This window comes from Dendrobates tinctorius, unplaced genomic scaffold, assembly GCF_039654945.1.
Source record: "Dendrobates tinctorius isolate UK_male_01 unplaced genomic scaffold, ASM3965494v1 ptg000114l, whole genome shotgun sequence".
Taxonomy (NCBI): domain Eukaryota; kingdom Metazoa; phylum Chordata; class Amphibia; order Anura; family Dendrobatidae; genus Dendrobates; species Dendrobates tinctorius.
This window is the reverse complement of record NW_027361782.1, coordinates 5,656,693-5,681,836: the sequence shown is the minus strand read 5'-3', so window position 1 is coordinate 5,681,836 and position 25,144 is coordinate 5,656,693.

Genomic DNA, 25,144 nt, shown 5'->3' with positions numbered 1-25,144 from the left:
GCAAAATTGTCCCTCATTACTGAAACCGTCACAGAACTTCTAGTGGTAATATTTCCAATGACAACATCCATCTTCGCCAGTAACTTGCTCTTCTCTCCAACCTGCACTTTCTTCTCTACAACCTGTCAAAGAAGGGCTGTAGGAACATGCTATATATAGTTTTCCAGTAGCCAATCCCGTTCGGAAGGCCACAAGGGTCAATTTTAAAAACCGAATCCGGCGTAATCCGTCGAAAAACGGATAGAAAAACGGATGAACCGGATGAGACGGATCCGGTTTTGTCTGTCAAGAACAAGACGGATCCAGCAGAAAACCGGATCCGGCACATCAGGTTTTACAAAACATTTGCCGGATCCGGCATTCTGGCACGACGCCGGATCGCGCCTGACGCCGAAAACCTGATGTGTGAAAGTAGCCTAAGCCACAGACAGTTCCTGATACTCTGGCTTTAAAAGCAGTCTACCTACTCCCAGAAAAGGGAGCCTTCCAGGCCTTCCAGAGCTACACCATGACGCTGGCTCAACACCTCCTGCCTTAGCTGCTATTGTGTTTTTGGCACTACCAGCAGATGCACCACCACCACCATCAGTACCAGGTGGCCCTCCATGCCCACGTCCGCGTCCTCTTCCACCATACTTCCTCATGTTTTGGAAAATGGACCCAAAATACCAGCAGATATTTAGTACTGTGTCAGAAGCGTACAGCTCTATACAGTCTATGGATAACAGTAAATCTCTGTATATATTTCATGAGGCATACACAGATGCTCACAGGCTCAGTATGGATTACCTAATAAAATAACAAGTTGAAAAAGGGTACAGTATCACCAGATACAATGTATATATAGTATAGTGTAAACATTCTGATTCTCCGTATACATTTCAGGAGGGAGACACAAACGCTCTCAGGCCCAGTATGGATTACACAAGAATATGAAAAGTTGTAAATGGGTAATGTAACACAAGTGTACAGCTGTATACAGTGTTGCGGTAATCTTAAAGCTCCAAATATATTGCCGGAGTAACAGATAGACGTTTAGTTTACAGGCTCACTATGGATTACACCAGAATCTAAATAGCTAAAAAGGTTACTGTATCAGAAGCGTTTTGCTGTATACAGTGTTGGCCAAATTGAAAATATCGGTATATATTTCCGTAGTCACCCTCAGACGCTCACTCAGTTTGGTTTTGACCATAATAAAAAATGTTGTAAAAAAGGTCCTGGATAACAAGACAGCAAGTATATATTTTTTAGGGTACAATTGAAATCTCCGTATAAATCGTCCCGTAGTCACTCTCAGACGCTTACACAGTATGGATTTGACCGTAATGCTAAATGTCGAACAAAGGTACTGTATAACAAGATACAAGCTGTATCGAGTATAGTGTAAAAATTAGTTTCTCCGATTCACCCCATATTTTTAGAAAGCGTAACCCACACATGCTCACTCACTATGGATGATGTAGGGAAGGTGGACTGACAGACAAACCAGCCTGTAGTGAGAAGCAGAGGTGTAGCGCAGTGTAGGTGTGAAACCGCTAAGATAAAGAGAAAGGGTGCAGTGTTTTAGCTTTCCCATTGGAGGGCAGTGGAGAGTGTAGGAGTGGGACTGAATAACTGCCATTGGTCAGAGAAACTGTTAGGTGATGGTGGGCAGAGTTACCAGAACTGGAAGTATAAAAGGCTGAGGGAAGGTTCTGGAAGAGTCAGTCAACGAAGGGAGCACAGTAAAGAGGAAGTTCTGCTGAGGAAATAGAGACAGTGGAAAGGCTCCAGAGAGGACTGACAGTTGAGGCGGTCACGGGGGGGTGGCCCAGAGGACGGTAGCCGCAGACAAAGACGACCTGGGGCTATCATACGGATGGTGTGCTCAGACTGGTGCAGCGCTGTGGTGGTTGGGCCTAGGCCAGCCACAGTGGAAGAGCCACAGAGGATGCCACGATTATAGTTACAAAGGAAGTGAAGGTACCGGGGCCTGTGTACAAAGAAATGTGAAACGTCTGTGGTGAATTGCTGTTGTCGACAGAAGGATGGGCACTAAAAATGGACCTGTTCAATACAAACTCTGTCTCAGTCTCGTGTTTGTCTGTGGCAAGAAGAGGGTCCCCCCACAGTTGGTTATCCTACAGATGATACCTTAATACAAATTTTTGAAACAAGGTACTGTATCAGCACATACCAGGTGTGTCCAGTCTAGGGTTAAATTTCCGTCTATACTTCCGGAGTCAGATTCAGACACTCACAGGCTCACTATGTATTACACCAGAATTAAAAAAGTAGAAAAAGGGAAAGGTATTCATAGCGTACATCAGTATACATACAGTGTTGTGGTACTTTTAAATCTTTGCATATATTTCAATCTCAGTAAGCCAGTCCAGAATCTCCACTACTGGAAACTACATGGATACAAGTATAGATGCAAAGTCGAGCGTTAACAGAAATTTGGGAATTACCCATCGCGGAAAAACCTCCCGGTAGATGTTGCAGAGGCGATGCAGACCCTCATTTATTGCGTCTGTGGAGAAATCGAAAAAGGTTCTTTGTGAAGAAAGGATTGCTTTATCGCAGTAGCGTGGATCACATTACCGTTACTCGTCTCCATCAAATTGTGATCACAGGGAGAGATGTACACATGGTCCTCACTGCCTATCATGATGTGACTGGTCATTTTTGAGTGCAAAAGACAGAAGCCACAGGCCGTAGGCGATTCTATTGGACTGGCATGAGAGGAGACATTGAAAAATGGTTGCAGGAATGTCACACATCTGTGACTATCACAACTGTGAAAGGTGATCATAAAGCACCACTGCATCCGCTTGTAAGTTGATGTCCATTTCAAATGGTAGTCATTGATCATCTGAAGGTAGAGGCCAGCAGGACAGGCCATAGCTACATCTTAACCATTATTGATCAATACACCAAATTTCTAGTGGCCGTCCCTGTGAAGGATTTAACTGCCCAGACTACACAGCGGTGGAGCAGGGAGAGGTAAGTATTGCAACTTGCAAGTGGTGTGGCCATGACCAAGCGTGGGGGCACAATCGTGGTCAACGGTGCTGGTACAGGGACCCTCATAGTACGCTGGTGTGTCTGACGGCGAGTGGGCCCTCCCACTGTCTGAGACACTGTATTGTACTATGATGGGCCCTGTGCCATTGCCGTGGCCATCAGTGGGCCCATCCACCTATTCAGAGCAATGGCACGTGCCCGGGTGTGCCAGGTCTTGACCCCAGCCGTTGGGGGAGGGGTGGGCAGCCCAGTTAGGGAGGTTTAAAATTTGGCATATGTTGATGTGTAGGCTGGACATTCAGCTGCTGCAAAGGGCGTAATTGGGCAAGTCCGAGGAAGAGGAGGAAAGAACCGAGGCACTTTTCTGGTAACCTATGTGTCATCAGGGGAAGGTGGGACAAAACCCTTGAAACCCATACATGGTTCATTTTAATGAAGGTTAGACCATCACCATTTTTGGTCGACAGACGGGTCCTTTTTTCTGTTAGGATTGATCCAGCAGCACTGAAGACTCTTTCAGATAACACACTAGCAGCAGGGCAAGCGAGCTCCTGTAAGGCATATTGTGCCAATTCAGGCCAGGCATCCATTTTAGAGGCCCAATATTAAAAGGGAATGACATGTGAGGGAGAACTGGCATTTATTCTCCGCCAAATGGGTAGCATCAATTCCCCTCAAGGGAATAGGGGTCCACAGGGGCACCATGGGGAAACCACAACATTTGGCAAAGTCAAGATCCATCAGATTCAAGGCTGCTCCTGAATCAACAAAGGCCTTAGCAGAAAATGTAGACAAGGAGCAGATCAAGGTAACTGCCAACAGGAACTTACGCTGTACATTGCCCATGGCAAATGAGTAAGCAAAACATTTTTCTCATTTAGGGCAGACAGAAATAAGGCTGGTTTCACACTTGCGATTTTTTGCGCTGTATTTTAGTGCTAAAAAATGTATGCGCTTTTTTTTCCTATATTTTGCATGGGATGCACTTATGTGCGCTTATGTGCACTAAAAACGCATACAAACGCATAAAAACGCTGCGTTTTTTTCATGCATGCTCATAAAAATGCTTGAAAAAAAAGCAGCATTTGTATGCGTTTGTATGCGTTTTTTCCATGCGTTTTTTTGTGGGAAAAATGCGCTGCAAAACAAAGCAAGTGTGAAAGTAGCCTAATATGAGAGGCATCCCCACAAAAGAGGCATAACTTATTACACCTTCTAAACTCTTGACGTTGCATCCTAGACAAAACCCTATCACATTGCATGGGTTCAGAAGTTTGTTCAAAAGGCAGCACCGCCTCTTGCGTACTTTTACGTTCACGTAAACGTCGATCAATTTGAAAGGCTAATGACATGGAGTCGTTAAGACCAGAGGGGACAGGAAATCCCTCCATAACATCTTTTACAGTTTTTGCCAGACCTTTCCGAAAGAGAGCTGCTAGGGCATCGTCATTCCATTTAGTAAGGACCGCCCACTTTCGGAACTTCTGGCAATATAACTCCGCAGCATCCTGACCCTGGTTCAATGCCAATAAGGTTTTCTCAGCTTGATCAATAGCATTAGGCTCATCATACAACAACCTCTGGGCCTGAAAAAACACATTTACATTAGCCAGAATAGTATCTCCAGGTGTCAAAGAAAAAGCCCAATCCTGGGGATCGCTGCGCAGCAGGGAGATGACAATTTTAACCTGCTGCACCGAGCTTCCCAATGAATTAGGCTTCAAAGCAAGAAATAGTTTACAGTTATTCTTGAAATTCAAAAATTTTGACCATTCCCCTGAAAACACATCAGAAGTAGGGATCTTTGTTTCTACAGCAGATGATTGAGCGAGATAGGCAGAAATTCCCTGTACTTCAGCGGCGAGCTGCTCAACATGATCGAACAATTGCTTAGTCTCCATTAAGGAAAAAATCCTCCTACGGCCCCAGAGTAAAAGAGGAAACATTATTTAAAAAAATTCTGACACTTTCTTTTTTTTTTTTTTTTTTACAATTCTTTCCTTCTTTTGAGTACCCTAGAGTCTACAGTTTGGCTGGTGATTCTGTTATGAATGGGTCACCGAGGATGATGGCAAGAACAGGCTAAGCCACCAGAAAATCAGAGAGGTTGGTAACTAAGCAGATTGCAGACCCCTGATCCTATCAACATAACTAGCAGTAGCCGTGGAGCGTTCCTATGATGCCCTAGATGCCTCGGCACAGTCGGAGAATTAACTAAGCCTAAAGCCAGAAAGGTGAAATCTAAACTGCCCCGGAGCAGATCCCCAAAGGAATAGACAGCCCCCAAACATATATTGTCGGTGAGAGAAGATGAGACACAAACACAGGCAGAGAACAGACTGAGCAAATGGTGGGGCCCAAGCTGTCTAGACAGGACAGAAAAGATACTGTCTGCAATCACGCACAAAACCCTAAAAAAATCCAACACATCTGATATACAAAAAACCTGAGGCCACACGACCTCACCCCTGTTAGATCAGCAATCTGGTATGAACTGGAAGCAAAGCAAAAGATATTAACATAACAGGGGACTGAACAAACTGACACAAGCTGTAACATATGAGCAGGGCCCAGCGCTGCCCCCAGCAGGGAGTACACTGAACCCTAGCAACAAAACAGAAAGCAAAAAAAAGGCACAACCAGATTAGATGCAAAGGATTAACAAAAGAATCACTTAACTGAACTATGCAGATCAGGCAGGAGACAAAAGAACTCCAAATGCACAAGGAGGAAATCACCAGCAACCACCATGGGAAGCCTGCTCAATTATATGCTCCCAGCCAGTAATCCCAGGTTCCCAATTATCGTAATCAGGTGGCAAACCTCCATCCACCTGGCCAGCTCCACTACTCCCAGTAACCACCAGAGGGAGCAGAGGGAGCTTCATCTCAGAAGTCCGAGCAAGGGAATACACAACACAAGCTCTTGTGTCTTTGTAATAATACAGCCAGGGGTAGACACATCAGCACATTCCGTTCTCACTGTGCTGTCAGCTGCTTCTTCCCTGGTGCGTTCCACATTCTTCCTGGAGTTCAAAGGACTGGAGACAGAGCCCAGGACTTCTTCACTACGTTGCTGCTGATACCATACACTTTACTCTTCTTTGCTCTGCTCAATTCTCCCACATCTACTATGGATGGCTAGGGACTCCACTCCACACATTGTGTGACTGCTAAACAGCTCAGGCACAGGACCCTCTGGGCAGCACCAGGGGTCTACCCCGGACTGATTATAACCATGAAATCTGTCTAGTTAATTCCCAGCTACCACTCCTACAATTAACCTCTAAAGTGTCCTGCAACTATGCTTCCCTATGCAGTGTACTCAGTGCCCCATCTTGTGTCCTTTTCCCTAACTGCACTGTCCCTAATTTATATATAATACACAGATATGCAAAAACATCACAATCATATATATATATATACATGACAGATACAAATATGGCACTCATATAAAGGTAACTAGTAGCAATAACATTTACAGGGCTAGGCCCTGACCCTCTTATATCTTGACAGCTTTTGCGCCCTGATTGGCTGCTGGAATCTCCACACATTAAGTTAGTTAAAAAAAAAGAAAAGAATAGCCGTCCGTGGCTCCTCTGACCAATATACACTCCCTACCCTCATCAAATACAACCCCCCCTCATCATACAGCACCACTATGCTAGCCAAAGTCCTAACAAAGGCATTAGTGGAAACTTGATCATTTACTGAACTTTGGCCGAATTTTGCCAATTTTGAGGAAAATGCTCGGGAATCCGAACACAAATCCGAATGTGCTACATTCATGCCGAATTTGAGATTGGCGAACGTTTTCAGGACAAATTTGCTCACCTTTAGTTGTGAGCCCTGACCCTGGGGTTCTCGTCCCTAGTTGTAGACAGGCCCTTGTTTGTTGCACCGTGGTCCTGTGGGTTCACCACTGCTCTGGTGATGCATTTGTGTTGGGTAGATCTAGATATAAGCAACAAAAGGCCCCGGACTGAGAAAGGTGTGTTCACTGCTTGTAGATAAAGAGCTGAATGTTCATGGGTGTCTGTGCTGCGGTGGGGATTTGGTGGGATATGGCCTCTATGGAACAATATGTGCAATCCCCCATCCATTAAGTATGCCATAAGACACTGCCATAGGAGACCTCCTACGCGTCACTGAATTCTGGCTTGGAGTTTACTGCAAACAGATTTAGCAGCTTTGTGTGCCACATTCAAGCACTTTATTAATGGGTGGTATAAAAGGTCAAAAAAATAAACTGTGTGGGTCTCATTTCTTTCACTCAGAATGTCAAGGCTGAAGCTGATCAGCATCCATAGATTGCCTGCAGCGGTCATGAGATGCCTCTACCTCAAGCAGAAGCAAGCAGACCTGGCAGCAGAATGGATAAGTGGCAATGGTCTGTAAGGTGAGTGTATTTTTGTTTTTCTACAGTAACTTTTGCACCCCATTAATAAAGTGTTTAAGAATAGTGGTCATCCCCTTTAACACACTACCGCACACTTCACCGGCGATGGGATGGAAGTGCCGTAGGTATTTCTGAGATCTATAAAAGCATCTGATGAAACAAAGTCGTCCAGAATTTTTGGCCACTTTGACTATGTAGAATATTGTGGGACAGAATGCGGCAGCCGGCATCTCGCTCTACTTGGCGCGTGTGCGGCTGCGCCTGCTGCACATCCAGTTCGATAACTTTGCCCCTACATTCGGTCTTAAGTGCTAGATAATTCCATATTAATATGTATCTTCCTTACAAGCAGCAAATGTTTCCTTCTCCTCATTGAAATTTATTAGCATTTTGAGAGAAGTTATCCGGAGATGCGGCTGTTCTACAAAAGCCTGACACATTGGAAATTCTGTGTTCATTATGCCGCAGAACGGTGCCGGCAGCATCTCCGCGGCCGGCGCTCCCTCTTGACCCTATCACTTCGATAGCACTGGCTGCTAATCTAACTCTTTGGTTTCAGCATTTTTGTCTTCATCAGTCAACAGGTTTGTAATCGTTTGATCGGGTGTTTGTGATATCCCGTCCGCGCCGCGCATTAATAAGGAGTAAAGAAATGAGATGCACAGCCAGTTAGCACTGAACCTTTGACCCCAAAGTCATTAAATTCGTGGGCTGACAAAGTTAAAACTAATTACTGTGGATGCCCAATTACTTATGTATTCTTTTGGGAGAAGGAAAGATGAGGAACATCAGTTTGTTCACAAAGTGTTTTTCTGTTTCTCTCTGCGATATTGACAATTTTGCATTAACTATTTTACTTGGGTAAAAAGGCACCTGACCCGCTAACACTGGTATTAAGAAAACACATCAATCTGCAAGGGGCCGCGTTGCAGAAATACTTTCTAAAGTTTCCAAAGTTGCTCCATTTGCTGATACTTTTTAATTAAGGAAAGTAAGGATACTGTATCTTCTTCTTTCTGGAGTCTTGTAGACGAATCCTTTGTTTTAACTACGGAACTTTTATAAGAAGCCGAACGGACCAAAGAGACAGGATCAGAAATAACGATCAAAGATTGATGCAACGTTTAGATCTCGCCTGCTATTATCTGTCTCACACTTAGAGGAATGTGTCACAATAAATGCACAGTCTGATCCACGGTGTATTAGACAGGAAACAGAGCTGAGCACATTACTGTATAGTTTATGTAAAAATATTCAGTGTAACTTGTAATTTCATGATTGAAATTTGTGCTTCTTTTCAGCTCAGGAGTCCAGTAGGCGGTCCCAATTAATGATTGACAATAGATGTAGCATTTCTTAATATGATACACAAGATATTCTTCCACCGTCATTGTTTATGTACCTTGGTGTACCTACTCTTAAAGTAGTGAAGTCTGACACAGTAAGTGACCCCTCCCACTGGACTCTTCACATACAGCGGTCGTGAAAGTTTGTGAACCCCTCAGAATTTTCTATATTTCTGAATAAATTTGATCTAAACCTTCATCAGATTTTCACTTAAAGGGAATCTGTCACCTAATTTTTGTCTTTGTCCTATAAGATGCGGCCACCGCCATCAGGGGCTTATCTACAGCATTATGCAATGCTGTAGATAAGCCCCTGATGTAACCCGAAAGACAAGAAAAACGAGTTAGACTATACTCACCGAAGGGGTCGGTCCGGGTCCGATGTGTGTCGCGGTCCGGCGCCTCCCATTATCTAGCGATGACATCCTCCTTCTTACTTCTGCCATGGCTCCTGTGCACGCGTACTTTATCTGCCCTGTTGAGGGCAGAGCAGAGTACTGCAGTGTGCAGGCGCCGGGAGAGGTCAGAGAGGTCCGGCGCCTGTGCACTGCAGTACTCTGCTCTGCCCTCAACAGGGCCGATAAAGTACGCGTGCACAGGAGCTGCGGCAGAAGTAAGGAGGACATCACTGCTAGAAGATGGGAGGTGCCGAACCGGACCCCGACACCCATCGGACCGGACGGGACCTGGACCGCCCCTGGGTGAGTATAATATAACTCATTTTTCTTATCTTTCAGGTTACATCGGGGGCTTATCTACAGCATTACAGAATGCTGTAGATAAGCCTCTGATGGCGGTAACAGCAGCTGATAGGGCAAAAAATAGGTGACAGATTCCCTTTAACTCCTCATAGTAAATAGAGAAACAAATGAGTAAAACTTATTTTTTTTAGCGAGGAAAATGATAAATCCAATACCCATGTCTGCAAGTGGCAAAAGTATATGAACCCTTCCCTCTCAGTATCTGGTCTGACCATTGTTCAGCAATAACTGCCTCTGAGGTTTCCGGTAATTGCTGATTACTCCTGCATATTGGATTTCAGCCAGTTACTCCTTACAAAATGGTTTCACCTGTGATGTTGGTGGTGGTCTTCTCCATGAACTTCTCTCTTCTGGCCCTTCCACGTAATTTCTATAGGATTAAGGTCAGAACTAAGACTTGGCTGTTCCAATATTTAAACTTTATTCTTCTTTCTTTTATAGAATGACTTGAGGCTTCGGGTCGTTTTCTTGCTTTATGATCTACGTTCTCTTGATATATGGACATTTCCTTCAGAATTTGCTGGAAGAATTAATAATTTGTTATTCCAACAATGATGGCAGCCGTCTTGGCCCAGGTGAAGCAAAATAGGTCCAGACCATGAGACTACCACCTCCGTGTGTCACACACGTATCAGGTTTTTATGCTGTATTTCAGGCTTTTTCTTCCATCAAACATGACACTTCTCATTTAAATCAAGAAATGTAGTTTAGTCTCATCCATCTATGAAACATTGTTTTAAGACCTTTTGTCTTTTCCAGGTGATTTTTAGTAAATTGCAGGAGTGCAGCAATGGTTTTTTTGGGAGAGCAGTGGCATTCTCATTGCAATCCTGTTACGCTCACCATTACTATTCAGTGTCCTCCTGATTGTGGACAGATGATCTGTAACGAATGGAAGCGGAGGCACATGTGGTGAAGTTCACATTTGTTATTGTAATACTTGTTGAACCTCAGGACCGCAGTCCGGGGGGCTCTGGAGGGGGCGTGACTAAGTGAGCCCCAGACACCCGTAGTAAGTCCCCTCGAACAGGGTCAGAATGGAATCTCTGGGGAACACCCGTGCTACCTCCAGACCCCCGGACCCCGCACCCTAAGCACTCTACCTCGGGACCTGCTGGTCGCACGCCAGGAAGCAGGGGAAAGTGAAGAAGCAGAGGCTGCGGCAGGACGGCATGGGACCGGCACAGAGCGGGAGTCCCGATCAATGACTTTAGCTTATGTGAGAGGCCTTAAGTTGCTTGGAGGCTATCTTAGGTTCCTTTCTCCATCCCTCCTAGATTATCACCATATATTCTATAACATTGTATCCTTCTAATGCCAATCTCTCCAGCCTGTTATTGTCTGGGGCCACATCCATCTAAGAAATGAAGGAGAGTCATATCTATTATTAAATTTGGTGCTTCGTTCTTAGCTAAGAAAAGATCGGCAGGTGTCCGCAACAATTCCAGACAAGGTGGATATTCCAATCCAGTACTGGAAGTGGAGTGAAGAGAGGCTCTCTTCAGTAGCCAAGAATCTGGGAAACCAAGAAAAAATAAAAACTCATATTTATGTATATGGATTTTTAAAACACACACAAAAAAAAAAAAATACATGGCATAAAAATATATCTGCAGCCTTTTATTTACTACATGGCTTAAAAATAATACTGCAGCCTTTTGTTTACTACATGGCAGAAAAATAATTCTGCCAGATTTGGAATAGTAGATGTCACAACAAAGAAAATTATGCAGGCATTGGTTTTGCAGTACTACGTATCGTAATGTGACCAGGAGCCGTTCCCCAGGAGGAATCGCACAACGGAGCTGTGTGTCCTGTCTCCGGATGGCTTCTTGGACATGGCCAAGCAAATCACTGAAGCTTTGTTGGGACATCTGGGTATAATCAGTAAATTTCTCCAGGTTTGCCTGGAGCTCGCTGTAGAGGGTGTGGTACGCTCCACGGTTCTCCCGGAGTTCAATAATTGGATGTATCCACAAACGCCGCCGCTGCCCTCTTTGCTGTCCCTCTCTCTCCCTTTATTGATGGCAAGCAACTGCATAAGCCTGAGCCATCCTGATGTCCAGATCCAAGTTGAAGTGAAAACTCTTCCAGCGCAGATCCATGTTTCACAAAGGAAAATGCAAGCAAATGTGAAGAATTCAGCTGTAAACAGGGTCTATCTAAAGAATTCCCATAACAAACGCCCACTGATGTCCCATTGGTGGAGTCTGTTGCAAGAATTTTTCAAGGATTTTCCTCCTGTGAAACGTGACACCTAGACAACCCATACGCATAAAAAACGCAAACGCATGGAAAAACGCTTGCAAACGCATACATACGCTGCGTTTTTTGTCGAAATGCGCACGATGATGCGACGAAAAATCGCAGCGCTTACAAGCGTTTTTTTCATGCGTTTCATGTGCGATCGAAACGCTGCGCAAAACAGCACAAATGTGAAACTAGCCTTATTCCTCCTAAAAATGTTTCAATAAACTGATAACTGGGCATCACTGTTCCGCTCATCAGTGAAACTAGTATCTCGCTTGTCCAATCATTACTAATTGTCAAGGTATTTATACATTTTCAGGAAGAATAACCGATTGTCACCACGCAGAGATGATCCAAAATTGACATTTAATGGAGAATGCTATAATTCACTAAAACAATCATGTCAAATATGAGGGGTCCCACAAGAAAAGGTTCATTTTCTTTGTTAGTGCACTGATAATGTGCAATATTTTTATATTTCAAATAATTAAAAAAAATATTTCTGTCTTTATATGTGATTACGCTTATCTACACATACTGAGTATTATATGTAACATTCTGTATTGGGAGCTGATGACCAAACATGTCTGTAATGTCATTAGTGAGTGTCTTGGATAGGGAATGAGGGGAACCTGTGTGCATCACCTCTGATTGCAATCCACAGGGTTGGATTTGTCTCCAGGATCCTTTGGACTGAGAATAAAGCTCAGTCGTTAAAATCAGTGACGCCACAAGTAGCATCCATTTAGGTTTGGCCTGATTGTGTGCAGAGAATTTAGTCGTCTCATTTACTAAACCCAAGAAGAAGAAGAAAAAGGTCCCAGGTCCATGTGAGGGATGAAGGCAATGGCTGATCTGAGGCTTCAGCGACTTCAGAGGAATTCTGTGCAGATAAAACATTTACTGTAATGTCCATTCTCTAAAGTCAACATGGAAGTGTTTGCACATGAACAAATTCCATCAAACCTGTAAATTGACTTCGCTTTAAAGATTTAATCCGCGCTTTAACAAGGACAGAAGTTATCTGATCTCAGGAGGGAAAAAAGGAATGTTAGTAATGAAATCCACCAGCAGCCACAGATGAATAATTTTTTCTCAGATTGTTGTGGCTTCCTTATCGTGTCTGGGGTCTTAAAGTATCGACTGAGCAAACAAGACTCCCATGCAGCCATCCGAGAAGCACAGGGCAAAACCCTAAGGAACAGTTCCCTCAAAAAAAAAAGCTAATTTGTACAAGTTCTCAAGTCGTTATTGTGGGTCAGATTCGTAAAAAGTTCTGCTCTGTGGTTCTTGTAGGTCAGAAGAAATCAACGTGGCTTCCACATTCCTGCAGGGTCGGCGAGCCAGGTCTCTGGAGGTAACAGGACCCCTACCATCACTCGAATGGTCGCTCCAGGAGGGTTTTCCCTACTAAGATCCAGTGAAAGTGAGGATAAAACTTTAATATCTGCTGTAATAATGACTCCATCCGTTCTCCACTGATTTTTCTTTTAAAATACTTTCTAAAAGCCTAAGCAAGTTTTACAATGTTTTTGATGATCGATTCCAATTATTTTGTAAAAAGCTGCAGCTCTTAAAATATACTTTTTATGAATTAATCATATATTTATTATAGTGGAAGGCGCCATCCTTCATTGCTTATTAGCCGAGTTAAGTCTTTTATTCCCTGTCTGCAAGATCTGTGCAAACTTTCAGAAAACCTCTGGCGTCACCAGAAAATCTACCCAGTATAAAAACCGAGGGGCTGCGTAAGCAGGTAGTGACGCTGCAGATGGTGTTTGCATGTGTGTGTGCAGCCTGCGGTGTCTGTGTGTCTGTGTGTGACACAGTGTATGTGTGTGTGACATATAGTGTAAGTGTGCAGCCTGGAGTGTATGTGTGTCTGTGTGTGATATATAGTGTAGGTGTGTCTGTGTGTGACATATAGTGTGTGTGATACATAGTGTATGTGTGCAGCCTGCGGTGTATGTGTGTCTGTGTGTGATATATAGTGTAGGTGTGTCTGTGTGTGACATATAGTGTGTGGGATACATAGTGTATGTGTGCAGCCTGCAGTGCATGTGTGTCTGTGTGTGATATATAGTGTATGTGTGTGTGACATATAGTGTGTGTGTGACATAGTGTAAGTGTGCAGCCTGCAGTGTATGTGTGTCTGTGTGTGATATATAGTGTAGGTGTGTCTGTGTGTGACATATAGTGTGTGTGATACATAGTGTATGTGTGCAGCCTGCGGTGTATGTGTGTCTGTGTGTGATATATAGTGTAGGTGTGTCTGTGTGTGACATATAGTGTGTGGGATACATAGTGTATGTGTGCAGCCTGCAGTGCATGTGTGTCTGTGTGTGATATATAGTGTATGTGTGTGTGACATATAGTGTGTGTGTGACATAGTGTAAGTGTGCAGCCTGCAGTGTATGTGTGTCTGTGTGTGATATATAGTGTAGGTGTGTCTGTGTGTGACATATAGTGTGTGTGATACATAGTGTATGTGTGCAGCCTGCAGTGTATGTGTGTCTGTGTGTGATATATAGTGTAGGTGTGTCTGTGTGTGACATATAGTGTGTGTGATACATAGTGTATGTGTGCAGCCTGCGGTGTATGTGTGTCTGTGTGTGATATATAGTGTAGGTGTGTCTGTGTGTGACATATAGTGTGTGGGATACATAGTGTATGTGTGCAGCCTGCAGTGCATGTGTGTCTGTGTGTGATATATAGTGTATGTGTGTGTGACATATAGTGTGTGTGTGACATAGTGTAAGTGTGCAGCCTGCAGTGTATGTGTGTCTGTGTGTGATATATAGTGTAGGTGTGTCTGTGTGTGACATATAGTGTGTGTGATACATAGTGTATGTGTGCAGCCTGCGGTGTATGTGTGTCTGTGTGTGATATATAGTGTAGGTGTGTCTGTGTGTGACATATAGTGTGTGGGATACATAGTGTATGTGTGCAGCCTGCAGTGCATGTGTGTCTGTGTGTGATATATAGTGTATGTGTGTGTGACATATAGTGTGTGTGTGACATAGTGTAAGTGTGCAGCCTGCAGTGTATGTGTGTCTGTGTGTGATATATAGTGTAGGTGTGTCTGTGTGTGACATATAGTGTGTGTGATACATAGTGTATGTGTGCAGCCTGCAGTGTATGTGTGTCTGTGTGTGATATATAGTGTAGGTGTGTCTGTGTGTGACATATAGTGTGTGTGATACATAGTGTATGTGTGCAGCCTGCGGTGTATGTGTGTCTGTGTGTGATATATAGTGTAGGTGTGTCTGTGTGTGACATATAGTGTGTGGGATACATAGTGTATGTGTGCAGCCTGCAGTGCATGTGTGTCTGTGTGTGATATATAGTGTATGTGTGTGTGACATATAGTGTGTGTGTGACATAGTGTAAGTGTGCAGCCTGCAGTGTATGTGTGTCTGTGTGTGATATATAGTGTAGGTGTGTCTGTGTGTGACATATAGTGTGTGTGATACATAGTGTATGTGTGCAGCCTGCAGTGTATGTGTGTCTGTGTGTGATATATAGTGTAGGTGTGTCTGTGTGTGACATATAGTGTGTGTGATACATAGTGTATGTGTGCAGCCTGCGGTGTATGTGTGTCTGTGTGTGATATATAGTGTAGGTGTGTCTGTGTGTGACATATAGTGTGTGGGATACATAGTGTATGTGTGCAGCCTGCAGTGCATGTGTGTCTGTGTGTGATATATAGTGTATGTGTGTGTGACATATAGTGTGTGTGTGACATAGTGTAAGTGTGCAGCCTGCAGTGTATGTGTGTCTGTGTGTGATATATAGTGTAGGTGTGTCTGTGTGTGACATATAGTGTGTGTGATACATACTGTATGTGTGCAGCCTGCAGTGTATGTGTGTCTGTGTGTGACACATAGTGTATGTGTGTGTGACATATAGTGTGTGTGTGACATAGTGTAAGTGTGCAGCCTGCAGTGCATGTGTGTCTGTGTGTGATATATAGTGTATGTGTGTGTGACATATAGTGTGTGTGATACATAGTGTATGTGTGCAGCCTGCGGTGTATGTGTGTCTGTGTGTGATATATAGTGTAGGTGTGTCTGTGTGTGACATATAGTGTGTGGGATACATAGTGTATGTGTGCAGCCTGCAGTGCATGTGTGTCTGTGTGTGATATATAGTGTATGTGTGTGTGACATATAGTGTGTGTGTGACATAGTGTAAGTGTGCAGCCTGCAGCGTATGTGTGTCTGTGTGTGATATAGTGTAGGTGTGTCTGTGTGTGACATATAGTGTGTGTGATACATACTGTATGTGTGCAGCCTGCAGTGTATGTGTGTCTGTGTGTGACACATAGTGTATGTGTGTGTGACATATAGTGTGTGTGTGACATAGTGTAAGTGTGCAGCCTGCAGTGCATGTGTGTCTGTGTGTGATATATAGTGTATGTGTGTGTGACATATAGTGTGTGTGATACATAGTGTATGTGTGCAGCCTGCGGTGTATGTGTGTCTGTGTGTGATATACAGTGTAGGTGTGTCTGTGTGTGACATATAGTGTGTGGGATACATAGTGTATGTGTGCAGCCTGCAGTGAATGTGTGTCTGTGTGTGATATATAGTGTATGTGTGTGTGACATATAGTGTGTGTGTGACATAGTGTAAGTGTGCAGCCTGCAGTGTATGTGTTTCTGTGTGTGATATATAGTGTAGGTGTGTCTGTGTGTGACATATAGTGTGCGTGATACATACTGTATGTGTGCAGCCTGCAGTGTATGTGTGTCTGTGTGTGACACATAGTGTATGTGTGTGTGACATATAGTGTGTGTGTGACATAGTGTAAGTGTGCAGCCTGCAGTGTATGTGTGTCTGTGTGTGATATATAGTGTAGGTGTGTCTGTGTGTGACATATAGTGTGTGTGATACATAGTGTATGTGTGCAGCCTGCAGTGCATGTGTGTCTGTGTGTGATATATAGTGTATGTGTGTGTGACATATAGTGTGTGTGTGACATAGTGTAAGTGTGCAGCCTGCAGTGTATGTGTGTCTGTGTGTGACATATAGTGTAGGTGTGTCTGTGTGTGACATATAGTGTGTGTGATACATACTGTATGTGTGCAGCCTGCAGTGTATGTGTGTCTGTGTGTGACACATAGTGTATGTGTGTGTGACATATAGTGTGTGTGTGACATAGTGTAAGTGTGCAGCCTGCAGTGTATGTGTGTCTGTGTGTGATATATAGTGTAGGTGTGTCTGTGTGTGACATATAGTGTGTGTGATACATAGTGTATGTGTGCAGCCTGCGGTGTATGTGTGTCTGTGTGTGACACATAGTGTATGTGTGTGTGACATATAGTGTGTGTGTGACATAGTGTAAGTGTGCAGCCTGCAGTGTATGTGTGTCTGTGTGTGATATATAGTGTAGGTGTGTCTGTGTGTGACATATAGTGTGTGTGATACATACTGTATGTGTGCAGCCTGCAGTGTATGTGTGTCTGTGTGTGACACATAGTGTATGTGTGTGTGACATATAGTGTGTGTGTGACATAGTGTAAGTGTGCAGCCTGCAGTGTATGTGTGTCTGTGTGTGATATATAGTGTAGGTGTGTCTGTGTGTGACATATAGTGTGTGTGATACATAGTGTATGTGTGCAGCCTGCGGTGTATGTGTGTCTGTGTGTTATATGCAGTATAGCGTGTGTGTGCAATCATGCAGTTCTTGCTAGACAGACCAGGAATTTACAGTAACTGGAGGCTTTTTGCCAAGAATCGTGGGCATGGGCAGCTTTACCATTTGAGAAAAAAAAGAACCTCATCCACAACTACCACAAAAGACTTCAAGCTGTTAGTCTGGGCTCACATCACGTTATGGCCATGCGTTTAACGCATCCGTTACATAGCGGCTCTATCTCTATGTAACGGATGCGTTAAAACACCCATTGGCTGCCATTACACTGACGCATCCTAACGCATGCTTTAGTGATGATGATTTTTCTATCATTAAACAAGGGGTACCAACAATTTTGACCACGTGTGTATATGTGTGTAGCATGGAGTGTGTGTGTATCGTATATGTGTGTAGCATGGAATATACAGTATGTATGTTGTTTGTGTAGCATGGAGTATGTCTCATGTTGTGAAAAGGGAAAACATTGGTGAGAGGCATTTGTCAAGTTAAACATTTTGTCTCAAATTCTTAAATGAGTAAAATTTGGAAGTTGCTGGTAAAAAAAACAACAATGTGCATTTAATTTCTTTTTAAAAATTCTCAAGACAGTAGTGTCTGATACTTTTTACTTGAAAAACAAACAAAAAACATTTTTCCCAAAAGAGAGAGAACTTGATAGATATAATGGATATTCTGCACATAGTATGTATCGCTTCTTCCACCATGCTGCTTGTAATGTGGAAGTACCACTCTTTGTCACTACAATATCAATGCATGAACCATGGACTTAAATGAGATGCAATTTTATATATTTTGTACTTAAAAATCGTCAATTTACAAAAAAGTTAAAATTCCTAACAACACACAAGAGTTCTTGGCAATGAAGCGGCACCCCAAAAAGTGTATTTGTCACAACTCTGTTGTTGGAATTCAAGGGGGCCATGGGCTCCTTCCCTGTCCCTAACTCTAGGGGCACCCTAGCTGTCCCTGCTCCCTGGATTACTTCAGAAGGTTGTAAGGAGATAGACCGGACCAAGGGTACCTGCATGCCGGGTCCGGAACTAGAAAGACTGCTTCCTTTGTTCTTGGGGGGGGGGCCTGAGTGGGGCTGACCTTCCCCTGCTGCAGCAAGGAAAGAGGAGTGAAACTGAGCTTTGTGCTGACCCAGAGAGGTGGGGAGAGCCAGAAAAGGGCGCGCAGCAGCAAAGGCATAAAAGGAAAAAGCGCGTAAAGCAGTCTGCCACTGGCAGGGAGCAGCGCAGAGAGCAACGCGCTGAGTGGTGAGCAACGCGCTCTGCTTCCCCCACCAGAGAGTACTGGTGTGGCGACGGGCCATATAGAAGGAGACCCCGTCGCCTGCAGAGAGAGATGTGCAGAGCAGTGCCAGCAGAGCCGTGTAGAGCTGTGTCAGCAGAGAAGAGCCGTGCAGAGCCGTGCACACAGAGCAGAGCTGGGCCGGGTGTTGCTGCAGCTGTAAGAAGATGAGCCGAGAGAGTCAGCGGTTTCTGGTGCACTTTGGGGCTGGAACTATCGGGATTGTCACCATTGTTGCCAGGGGAAGGTTCTTCTGGGAGGGTAGGACCTTTGCACTGGACAGTAGGGGGGGTGGGGGAGATAAAAGGGACTAAGCGTGGGAATGAGGGACACTTGGTGGGAAGGCGACAGGAGAACAAGGAGAAGGTTGGCTTCCTCCCCACTGCTCCGACTGCTAACTCCATGTCATCCAACCCCCAGCTTTCTGACTTGCAAACTGATGGTGCCCTTACTGAGCTGTCTTTGGACCCTTCCTTGCTGGATGGCTCCTTCCCTCCCACAGTGGAAGACAAGCTGACTTCCTCCGTTCCTCTAGACTACTTCAGAGGATCGCACGCTGTTGTGGCCTGCGAGTGTGCATGCGGTTTGTGTTCAGTGCCATTCCAGAGGAATCGACATAAGAGACTGTTTCTACATTCCAGCGTACTCAAGCCAAGCGGGACTGGATACATTGGCACAGTCGGGAGACGGTGCTTTTCGGTCCTCCCTAACAGAGCCAGAGACATTGTCCACGATCTGAGACGTCGGCGGGAGATATTCCAGCCTTTCCCCAACAAGAACTTCAAGCGATAAGTTACCTTTTTTATACACCTTTTTCTCAAATATTGTGGTTGTGTGAAAATCTCGTTGTAGCCATTATTGATCTCTTCTCCCTGCATAGAGTATTCCTTGTATGACAATAACCTGTACTAATAAATCCTGTTATCCCCTTCTCTACTTCCGGCTCTTCACTGCATCCAACAAATCTTATCCTCTTACACAGCGAGAGATAAAAGTGCTCCTTCTGGGGAGTATCAGCCCCACACAGACTAACGACCGCTGTTGCTCGCCGCCAACTGCGGAGACCAGAGAGAGAGATGGGCAGTGTGTGCCTGGTGACCGACATAAGCCAGAAGCCAGACATTTCAGGATCATGAGTACCATGCGTGTGCCGACAGAAAGAGACCGGTAGCATGACCGTAACCAACACCCTGACTGTGCTAGTAAATCTCGGCCCCAAACACTTGTGACTTGACTTGGCCTTCGTATACTTGCAGAGCCACTTTGGGCTCATACAGGACTGTCGCCCTTACCATTGTTTAGCAACTACAGTATATGGACTAGGGACAGTGGAAGGTACCGGAGACCGACCACTCTCACCAGAAGACGGGATATTGTAATTTACTTGGCCCCACTGGAAAGGACATTGTGCCGCTGTTGTCGGTGCCACCGTTAGATCCCTGCCTGTTACAGACCTCACCGAGATGTCATGTGCCGCTGTTGTTGATGCCACCTTTGGAACCCTGAGGAGCTGCACCCAAGAAGACTACAGACTGATAAGTTTCAACTCTTTATTACTGAACTTTCATTCATCCCTGACCTACCCTTCCACTCTCCCAGCTCTGCCCCATTCCTTATCATCACCCTACAGTCCCTCACTCCCTGCGTAGAGTACATTCCCCTGTAAATAAACCTGTTAACCCTTGCTCTGCCTGCGTGCTGTCACTGCATACTGCGTTCCTGCTCATACTCTTACAAGGTGATGAAGCCAGGGCCACGTACATTGCTGACCTCCTGAATGAGCGCTTATCTGTCCCTCTCCCCCCCACCCAGGGATATGGGGAGTGATAGTGTATGTATATAAACAAACCAGATAATCAAGGGAGGACATACAGGGATAAATGAAAATACCAAACATACAATTATGCACTCACAGACAGCATAGAGGAACACTGAGGAGAAAAGGGAGGTAAACTGAATAGGAGAGAAATTGCACACAGCAGAAACACCAAGCAACAATCACAGATCAACACTCCAAATGACTTTACCAACAACAGTCACTTCCACCCCACACCAGGCAGTACAAGATAGACACTGACATTCAGCTGTCTCTACCCCAGTCCTTGGAATGAAATAGAAAGTTTCCAGCCAACTGTGATGCTAGTCACTTCTCACAGTCAAACTGTGAGTCAGAGTGGTCAAGTAGTCGAAGGTCAAAGCCTGGAAGGTACGTCACAAACATAAGAAAGAGACAAAAGCGTAGTCAGGTAATGTTCCATTGTCAGAGTACCAGGAGGATAATGGATCAGAGCTGAAGGGGTTAAACAGGCGGATGGTCAGAATGAAGTCCAAGGTCAGGCAACAGATCAAGCATACAGAACTCAAGGCACAGGAAAGCACTGCACAAACCTCACAAGATCAATGTATGTCTGCCAGTGTTATGGGAAACTCAGCTCAGTTAAGAAGCATGGCCATTAACTGAAGTAATGAACATCTGAGACAGCTGATTTCTCACAGATTAAGATTGATAGTCAAGTTGTCAATCAACACACTGACACCTCAGCATGTCCCTTTACAAGATTGGATGGCCAAGCTGTCAGTAACCGCATCCCATACAAACTGAAGGGTGGAACCGTGACACCAACTACCCACAGGCCCAAAGGCTAAACAAACTTATTTCCAGGCTGCTTTCAGTGGAAATGCTGCCATCTTGGCTTGTTGACACGGAGGATTTCCGTTGACTCATGGCGGCAGCAAACCCTCGGACTCATTTCACAGATGCCACTTTTTCTCCTAGTGTGACATCCCCGCCTTGTACCAGAACTTGTCCAGCAGCATCACCTATGCCCTTACCAATTGGGTCACTGTGATTATACACTTAACAACTGAAACTAGGACAAGTGTTGTGGCCAGGAATGCTACATTTCCCTTATGGCACACTGGGTGAATACTGTGGAGGTCGGAGCCAAGTCCCACCCTGGCACGGCACATATGCTCCCGATGACAAGGATTGCTGGCCCTACTTCTGTCAAGATGCACTTGACCCATATAATTAAGATGGCAACACAAGTGCAAGAATACCGATGAAACAACCACTCACAGCCTACCAATACATGGAGGGGGCGGTTGCCTGGTATGTTAATGCACAATAAAAAACTTGTATGCGGCGCTGTTCACACTATGGCAATCCACAGCATCCAGGTTAACAGCCTAGTAGTGACACCCTTCTATTAGCTCAGGTGGGCTGCCCAGCGCTATCAAAATTCATGCCATGTGAACAGACACCGCAGTTTACAAGACCAAATGGGCCCAACTGCACCCTGAATAAAACGTGCAAAAAACACATTAAAAATGTGGAGTATTAGCTGATATTTTGGCCAAAAGTGCATTTGTCTGGAGGCCTAGACGAGTAAACCTCTCTGCTTTTTTGCTGTTTTCTTCTATTATTGGAGGATTTTAAAGTCCTCTTTTTGTGCTATTTCAGTGTTAGGATTTAGTGTTAGGGACTTTTAACGTGGAGACCTTTGGCGCAGGTTACGGGCTCGCGTATTTTGGCCAAAATATCAGCTAATACTCCACATTTTTATGTTTTGTTTGCACTTTTTATTCAGGGTTCAGTTGGGTACCTCTGAGTCCCTCATTTTTGGCACTTCTTGCTTCCTTCATAAATTACACTGAAATTTTCATTGTTTTACAAAAAAAAATCAGTTTTGGTTTACTTCAATTATTTTTTTACATCCTTTTAAAATTTTGCCTTATATAAACGTCATTTACAAGAAAGAATATTTCTCAACATTTTTTTTCATGTAAACTCCAATTTCTTGTCTATTTTGAATGTTTTTTTGTCACTCCTTAAAGTGGAGCAAAAGTGTGACTCCATTGCTCTCAGCAGCGATCTGGGGATCAGAGATGATTACAGGTTCTTCCACATGCTGTTCTCCTTCTAGTCAGCACATTTTCCATCCACTTTAACATTTTCACTGCCCCAAACCTCTTTGTAGGGTTTGCCAGAAAAATGCTCTGATTTCCCATTGACTGTCATTATACTCATTACTTGAAATGAGCATCTGAGCATTAGGAATTGCTCAGTTTGAGTAACGAGCATCCAAGCGTTTTAGTGCTCGCTCATCTCGATATATGATTTCTTGATGCAAACTAGAGATGAGCGAAACTTGTTAAATTTTAGTTTGCCAAAATCACCAAATTTTGCCAGCTAGTTCAATTTCTGGCAAATCAAAATACTGAAAAGCCTTCAGTTGATCTGAATAGCCATATATGGTACTAATCAGTTAAATGTGTATTTTTTTTTATCTCACACACTAATTCACTGGCGTGCTGTCATACACTATCTGCACAGTTACTTCAGTGTTTTATGACTCTTTCTCACTTACTTCATTACTGAGCTGAGGCATCATCTCACTATCCAGATTCACTCTAAAGTGGCTGTTGCATTCCCTGCCTTGGCTTTTATAAAGGCTCTCTCTTACAAAGTCTTGATTGGTTGTGCTATGGCATGTCATAGCAAGGCGTAATGGAGAAGCCTGTCTGACCGCTCCTGAGATCATGTGAGCCTTCATTGGTTGATGTAATTATCTGCAATGTGTAAAATGGCAGTAGCTATTCTCAGTGATTCACTTGGAGTGAAACACAAATTGCTCACAGAGCTAAGTGAATTCCTATGAATTTGTGAAGAATTCAGTTTGCACAAAAGCAATTCTTTCATCTTTCATGCAAATCATTGTGGACACAAGACCCTGAGATTTATTTTTTAAACAGATCCAGAATAATTCCTGGCATGTGATCATGATTTGTTCTATGCAAGATTTTCCTTCCACTGACAAGGCAAATTATTTCATTATCTGTCCCCCTTCCAGCATCTGAGTGCGTTTTCCTATGTATTCCTCCACCAGCATCTGAGTGTGTTCTCTTATGTGTCCCTCCCTCCAGTATCTGAGTGTACTCTCCTTTGTTTCCCTCATCCAACATCTGATGGCAACCTCCTATGTGTCCCTCCTCCAGCATCTAAGTGTGTCCTACCTGTCATGATCCATGCTGGATCAGGACTGCTAAAAAGCACAGGTAACCTTTTTTTATCTTAAGCTGTGCTTAAGTTTGGTTTTTGCCTCCGGTGGCATTAGGATTATTGCACTGTGGTGTCATTTGTTCTAAGTTTGCCCCCAGTGGTGGTGAGCATCATTGCACTCTGGTTTCTTTAGTTAAGTGCACATGATTATTATGCAGGTATGATTGCTCTGGCTGCTATAAAAGTGTCACAGGTGTTGCAATCAGTGTTGGTGATAGTGTTCATTTCAACCATCCTTGGTGGAGGAAGGAGCTGGAGAGCGTTCCTTGCAGCACTGTCTTAGCGCTGGTGTGGAAGGAGTCATAGGGGATTTCCTTGTAGCTCTGACAGAGCTTGGTGTCAGCGACTCAGGAGGAAAGCTGTATTCTGGTGGTGGACTCTGTTGCCAGGAGCAAGAGCAACAGAGTACAGCTAAGTGGTGTTTCCCTGTTTGTGTTTTTCCTTAGTCTGTATTAGTACAGTGGTGGGGCCAGTGCCTGTGCCACCCAGCTCCCTAGCAAGGGATAGGTGTAGGGTGTGCTAGGGAGACAGGTTCCTGATCGGCGCCCGGTGCGGAACCAGCATAGGGAACGTTAGGAGCGTTATGGACACTGACTCAGGGAAGTGCAGGAGGTCGCCACGTCCCCTTTCCCTATTGCAGGGCCCACCGTTGTAACTGTTTCCCCTTTCCCCGTGTCTTGTTGTTTTAGTTACAGGCCTGCGGGCCGTGTCACACAGGACAGTATCATGTGCCGCGTCTTGTTGTTTTAGTTACTGGCCTGCTGGTCGCGTCACACAGGACGGGTCATCGAGACACTACCCTACTATGTGTCCCTGCCCCAGCATCTGAGTGTGTTCTCCTATGTGTCCCTCTTCCAGCATCTGAGTGTGTTCTTCTATGTGTCCCACCTTCAGAATCGGAGTGTGTCCGCCTATGTGTCTCACCCAACTGCTTTAATAGCAAATTTCCAATGGCCCATGCCTGGTTTATCTCTTCTGACAGATGGTGCATTTTAGGCGGAACTTCTCCTTCTCTTCTATTGTAAAATGTTGTCATTTGAAATTTTTATTTCTTGTCAAATCTGCAACCACAGTAAGCTTTTACCATCATCTGCAGCCCATTGTCACTAGTGAGCTTTACAAAGAGCTATGGTAAATCAGTAGACTTCCCATGAAACACAATGAAATGTGAGGACACTTCTGCTCCTTCTCCAGAAGGTCGACCTAAAATAGTGCAAAGACCGGTCCCTGCTATCTCGTGATAAGTGTATTATATACTGTAAATACCCAAACATTAAGATCTTCAGTTCTTTAATATCTCCTTTTATAGTTTAGATTGCGGTGTTTGTAGAATTTCACATTTGCAGGTTTTCCTTCTTCCCCTGTAG